Here is a 6,830-nt window from a genome sequence, read left to right on the forward strand (position 1 = left end):
GCAGAAAAATAGACCAACAATGGCTTAAATAAATAGAAGTTTGTCTTTCTTACTTGTAAAGAAGCCTGTAGCCCAATGGCCGTAGATCTCAGTTCAATGGCTCGACAATGTTAGGGTTGCCATTGTACCACTCTTCGGCCTATCCCTGCTGGTTTTAAGTAGTTGTGGCAGCTCTAGGCATCACATCTACATACAAGGCAGATTCTGCTTACTTCTCAGTAATCAGAACTGCTCTGAGGTGCAAGGGAAGCTGGAAAAGGGAGTCATGTTTAGAAATCGGCTTCTCTGGCCCCAAAGGTGAAGGTAGGAAGGAGAGCTGGGGCCGAAGGCTGGGTGTGGGTGAGCCAGCCAGTGTCTGCTGCACTAGTGCTTCTCAGTCACTCGCGGGCATAGGATGGTCCAGGTGGGGCCCGAGAGTCTGTGTCTTGAATAAGCTCTTAGAGATGCTGATGTGGCTGGTCCGTTGCCTACATTTTTGAGGAGCCTGGGTAGACATCACTGGAGAGTTTTAGGTAAAAAGTGGTTACTTAATTACTGTAAAGAATGCAGTGTAGGGGATAAGGGGGGACCCTGGGAGGCTAGTTCGAGGCCAGAAATCACAGTCAGTTGGGGTTAGAGTGGCGGCAGAGGAGATGGTGGCAGTGGGTGTTTTTTTAAAAATAGAATTTGAAAAATAGTGATAAAATACACAAATTTTATTTTAAGCATTTTTAACTGTATAATTCAGTGGCATTCCATACATTCCTAATCTTGTGTGACCATCACTACCACTCATTTCCAGAACTTTTTCATCATCCCAGACAAACTCTACCCATTATAGAACTCCCCACGCCTCCCCCCAGTCTCTGGTAACTGCTAATCTGCTTTCTGCCTCTGTGAATTTGCCTCCTCTAGATAGCTCACGGAAGTGGAATCGTGCAATATTGGTCCTTTAGCGTCTGGCTTATTTCAGTTAGCATAACGGCCTCGAGGCTCATCTGAGTCGTAGCACTGTCCTTGTTCTTGAGTCGGCCTTTCTTTCAAAGTCCGAGCGATAGTTCATTGCGTGGATAGACCACATCCTGTTCCTTCATTCATCTGTCAGTGGACATTTGGGTGTTGTGAAGACCACTGCTACAAACGTGGGTATGCGAGTATCTGAGTCTGGTGGTTGGTCTTGAGATACGTTTTGGAGTAGGACCATCAGAACCAGTGGATAGTAGGAAAGGAAAGCAGGAATGGAACTGAGAATGGCTCTGGGGTGTTTGACTTGGTGGTGATGGTGGCATTTATTAGGATGGGAAAGAAGCTGTAAAGTGCTCTCTGCAAACATCGGATGGTATCATTGTTTTATTCAGAATCATTTTAAGTAATTGTCAGCTATGAAATTGCCCTAATAAAGGGACCAGAATATCGCTTTAATAACTCATACATCTGGGGCCTCGGAACACAGGTTTCCATATTCCTTCAGAAACTGTCTGGTTTAAATCAGAAGTTGGCAGACGATGGCCCAACACCAAATCCAGCCCACCACCTGGTCTTGTACAGCCTGAAAACTGAGAACAGTTTTCACAGTTTTAAATGTAAATGTGAAAAAAGACCATGTAGCCCTTTAGCTAGAACAGTTGTTCGATTTTTCCTCTTGGCTCGCAAAGCCTAAAATATTTACACTTTGGCCCTCTACAGAGAAAGTTTACAGACCTCTGGCCTAAATTAATTGGTTTGGCTCAGACTGAAGAAGTATGCTCAAGAGGAAATAAAAACACAAAACAAAAACCTTCCTCACCACTGCTTTCCCCCTGTCCCCCCGCCCCCCACGAGTATGTGCTGGTGACATACCAGCACACACCACCCAGCCGAGCCTTCTGCAGGTTAGTGCGGTTGCCCGCCCCAGTGATCTGGGACCGTGACTCTGATTAATGCCAGTGCAGTGCTGTTTACCAGGGACCAGTGATTTATTTTAGCGTCTAAATTTTAAATGGTGTCTATGCTTCCCAAGAAGCTGTCTGGTTTAGAAAATTGCCCATAACAAATGCATGCAATAAATCCATTATTTTGAACCTAAAGAAAGGTATTCAAGTTTTATAAGAGAAAATCAGTTTCTCCTCATCCTCGATAAATACCTGTTGTGTAAATAATTTAAAACAATGGCTTGAACGGGTGCTAAATTATCAGCTTGCCAAAATGCAATCATGGCTCTTATTTTTCCAATTAATCATTCAAAAAAAAAATCCATTTGCTGGTATCTCCCTTTTGGGGCCTCCTCTCTGCTCCTCAATTACCCAAGGATCAACACACTGACTTGGTCCAATGGGCTCAGTTGTGCTTGAGAATACTGAGTGGGAAGGGGGTGACCTGTCCACTCAGGGTCCCCAGCTTTCAAGATTTTAACTGTTGGCTCCAGTCCTGGATGGTCCTGCTCTTCTTCACCTGCTGCCGCAGAGATGCTGTGGTCTGGTTCTTGTACAGGTTGCAGGGCTCCTGCTCACTCAGTGCCCTGGAGGCGGGGTCCTTTGCAGGAGTCAGCTTCAGCCTCACACTGTGCCTCTTCTTTGAGACTTCAGGGCCCAGGATTAGGATGAGACTCAGGACACTCACTGCTCCCTCCCTTTGGTGCCTGGTGCGATTTCTACCAAGTTGATCTTGGCTACAATCAAACCTCTGCACTGGAAGACTTCTCACCACAGCCCTCTTGGAGGGTGCAGGGCCTGGGCAGGAGACTTTTTGGACCCTTTGCAAAATTACGCCGCCGAGCCTCGGTAATTCTGCGTATCAGGGGAGATGGGGAGCAGTGGTCTTTGTCAGGCTGTAGGAAGCCCTGGGCAGTGAATGTTGACTTGCCTCACCTTTGCATAGCCAAGAGGGCTTCCTGGGAGTCTTTCTTTCCCTACTCTGCTGAGAACATTGGTCCAAGGTGATTTGGTGGTCACCTGGTGGAAGTGGATGGCAGCTTCTGTTTTGCAAAGTTCATTCATTCATTCATTCATTCAGCAAGTGCTTACACAGCATCTCCTATGTGCTGGGCACTGTCCTACACATTTGGGACACAATAGTGAGCAAAACAGACAAAGACCCCTGCCCTCATGAGGCTGCATGGGAACATGTCAAATTCTGCTCTGGAATATAGGGCAGTTCTGGGGGGCCCAGAGGCAGGAGGACAGATTGCTGTGTGCGTGCTGTGTCCAGGGTGCTGGGAAAGGCTTCACACGAGAAGAGACGAGAAGAGACGTTTGCTGGGGTCTTGAATGCTGAATGGAATTGGCCAAGGCACACACAAGGGTTGGGGAATAAACTTCCCAGTATTTTGCAAATAAATCAGATCCAGGAGGAGCCATTCAGAGAAAAAGGCACCTGTAGGGTGGGCTGGGGCCACTAAAGGACTTTAAATGCTGTGCAAAGGAATTTGGACTGTGCATTTATAGCTTAATTTTCAGGAATCCCCAGCCATGAGCAACCTACGGGAGAGCCACTCACAAAGACTTCAAGATAAGTGGTGCCCCCTACAGTTCGGTCCTTCCATTCTTCCCTTCTACTGGTTCATGGTCCACCCCAAGTCTCGGTCCCAGGGCTGGCTGTGTGGTTGCCTGTTGGAGAGACCCCCGATACTGTCTCATTCCTGACCTTTCTAGCGATCACATTGAATAACTTCTCTCCTTCCTTGGTGCCTGTGTGCCAAATCTCCTGATTTTAGACCGGAATTCATTAGCACCTGATTTGTTCTTTCTCTGGGCACCTTCAAGGGAGGGGACAATTCCCTGGATCCATTTCTCTCAGCTCAGATTTTTTTTTTTGTGCATGTGCGTACAATGTTTCTAAATGTGGGCTCAGCCCCAACACTGGGGGCTTTGAAATGGCAGCTGATGGGGGTTTAGGTCAGGTGTCCTCAAGTTTGGATCATGTGAGCCTGCATCATCTTGTTGAAAATGTAGACTCTACCTCAGATCTACTGAATTTGAATCTCCTCTCAACACTCTACTCTCAATACTTCATTTCTGACACTTCTGGTCATCCAATGTGTGGTGGCATTTTCTACACCAAGCAATTCTGTGACACCATCTGGGTGTCTCATAATTCAATTCTATCTGACACTATCTACCTGGCATTAGCATCAGATTCCATTGGTAAAGGGCTCAGTCCGTGAAACTGCCCCCCCGCCCCGCCACTCTAAACACCAATTGTAAGTCCAGGTTATTATCTGTGTTTGTGATGCAGGACACGGCATGTTTCCCCAAGTGCCAGGGAGACCAAGCCCTGTACCAATAGAAGAGGGTCCCTTGGTGGAGTGTAGAAAGAATTCAACACATGCCAAAGTTAGAGTCAAAAGGAAAGTTTATTAGAAAAGGGGTCACGCTCCACGGACAGAGCGAGGCCTCCTCTCAGAAGCGGAGAGTGAGTGGGACGGTGCAAGAGACAGAGAGACAGAGGAAAGGCACTGAGAGGGACCCTGAGTGCTCAGGGAATTCAGTTTATATGTCATTCTTTAGTTCCCATTTCCTTTGATATGGACATACAGTGAAGAGAGGAAGAGTATGTAGTGCGAAAAGGTAAGGTATGTAGTGAAAGGCCTGCCGGCAGTTTCTAGCTTTTAATCCATAGATTCTCTATGGTTTTAGCCATTGGGAATGACTTTTGGTTCCTGTTTTCTCTTCACAGGTGTGGAGAACGGGTTATTAGTAATTCAGCAGAAATCTTCCTTTGTTCTGCAGATGTCCTCCTGCCTGGCTGCAGGCAGATCAGCGCATTGTGGTCTCTTAATGTGGCTTGATGAACATTTTAATTCTCTTGCCTCCTCTCTGCATTATTTGTAGCCCACTGGCTGTAAATTGGAGGTTCCCATGACCCTTTCCTTGGGTTTGCTTAATTTTCTAGAATGGCTCACAGAACTCTGGAAAAGTTTACTGACTAGATTACCAGTTTATTATAAAAGAATATATGACTCAGGAACAGCCGGGTGGGGGTGATGCAAGGGGCGAGGTATGGGGGAAGGGGACCTCTCTGGGCATGTCACCCTCCCAACCCGGAAGCTCTCTGAACCCCTTAAGTTGGGGCTTTTTTCTTTTCTTTTCTTTTCTTTTCTTTTCTTTTCTTTTCTTTTCTTTTTTCTTTTCTTTTCTTTTTTTCTTTTAAATGGAGGTTTCATCACTTAGGCATGATTGGCCGCTGGCGATTGAACTCTTATCTCCAGGCCCTCTCCCCACCCAGGAGGTTGAGAGGTGGGACTAGAAGTTCCACCTCATTAGTCACATGGCTGCTTCCCCTGGCAACCAGCCCCCATTCCCCAGTTGGTTATCCGGGTGCTTTCCAAAAATCACCTTATTAACACAAATTCAGGTGTGGTTGAAAGCGCCTTGTTATGAATAAGAAAAGATTCTTCTTTCACCTTTATAGCTCTTATCACGGGAAATTCCACGGGTTTTATGAGCTCTGTGCCTGGAAGAGGGACAAAGACCAAATGTATATTTCTTATGGTACATCACAATTGCCCAGGGGACACCTGGGGAAATTTTAATGGCTCTCAGAACATGGGATTCAAGGGTGTTATGTGCAGGCCTGAGCTGTTCTGACACTGTAGCAGGTCTGTGATGACTACGCTGGGTAAATAAAGCCGAAGATTGCCAGGCACCTGACCCAAAGCCCTGATTTTTTGAGCCACTAAATTAACATCATTTGGAAGAATCCTGTCTCTAGGCTTCCTGCTGTATGAGATAGGTTGTTTAATGGGGGATAACTTCTGATAAATTTGTTGTTAGGTGATTTCAAAGTTGTGCAAATGCTTAGGGGCCGTGATGAGCAAAACAACATGAGATTAAATCAAGCACAAGAGAAAATGAGGCAATCAAGAGAGGTGGTAAATACGAGATGTACGAGGCCGCTGCCAGCTCTTCACGGCGTACTTACAGTTTTATGGCAAACTCTTTAAAAAAAAATAAGTAGAAAGAGTACACTCTAAAGTAATGACAAAAAAAGTGTCAATGTACGAAATGTCCAAACCTGCAGAGAATTTTTATAAGTTTATTTGTGCTAAACTGATGACATTGCCAGGAAGCAAGATCTCAAATGCTCCCACGAAAGACAGTTTTGCAGTTACTTTTATACATTCGGAATTAAGGAGGGAACATAAGGAAGATTACACGAAGGCGGGGAAAGCAAGGCCGGCATCGCCAGGAACATGTGAGTAACGCGTCGCACTGTGATGTTCAGTTGGCTACGACATCACTAGGAGAGAGCAATTTTTCAGCTCCTTTATGATCTTACGGAACCACCATTGTATATGTGGCCTGTCGTTGACACTAACATCATTATGCAGTGCAAGACTGTAACGTGTCCTTATGACAGGAGCTGCTTTGAGTTGGGTCTTCTGCTATTTGCAGCTAACAGCATTCCTAATTGTTATGGTCCCTGAAGAGCTTTCAGTGCTGCTGGGGAGGCAAGGAGCACAACAGGTGTCATTGGGTTACCACTGCCTCCCCACCAACCCCACCCTTACAGGCTCCAGGCTGTGGGAGGGAAGGGCAGGCTCAGTGGGAGCCACCTAGTGTGGTAAGGGTTCATGGAGGAGGAGGCGGGGAGGTGAAGAGTGGGCGGATTTAAGAGTACAGAAGGGATTCAGAGCTTGGGCTTCGAAACCTGCCTCTACCACTTACCAGCAGTAAACGGGGAAAATCGACTTAAGCTTTCTTGTCCTCGGTTTCTCATCTGTTAAGTGGGGCTGATAACAAGCCCTAAATCACGGGGATTTGTGAGGATTTGAAAAGACACTTAGCATTGTGCATGGTACATGGCAAGCTCTTAAAAAAAAAAAAAACCATCGTGATGATTATTCCTGAGGCATGAATCACTGTGAGAACCTT

This window comes from Rousettus aegyptiacus, unplaced genomic scaffold (genome assembly GCF_014176215.1).
Source record: "Rousettus aegyptiacus isolate mRouAeg1 unplaced genomic scaffold, mRouAeg1.p scaffold_m13_p_6, whole genome shotgun sequence".
Classification (NCBI taxonomy): Eukaryota; Metazoa; Chordata; class Mammalia; order Chiroptera; family Pteropodidae; genus Rousettus; species Rousettus aegyptiacus.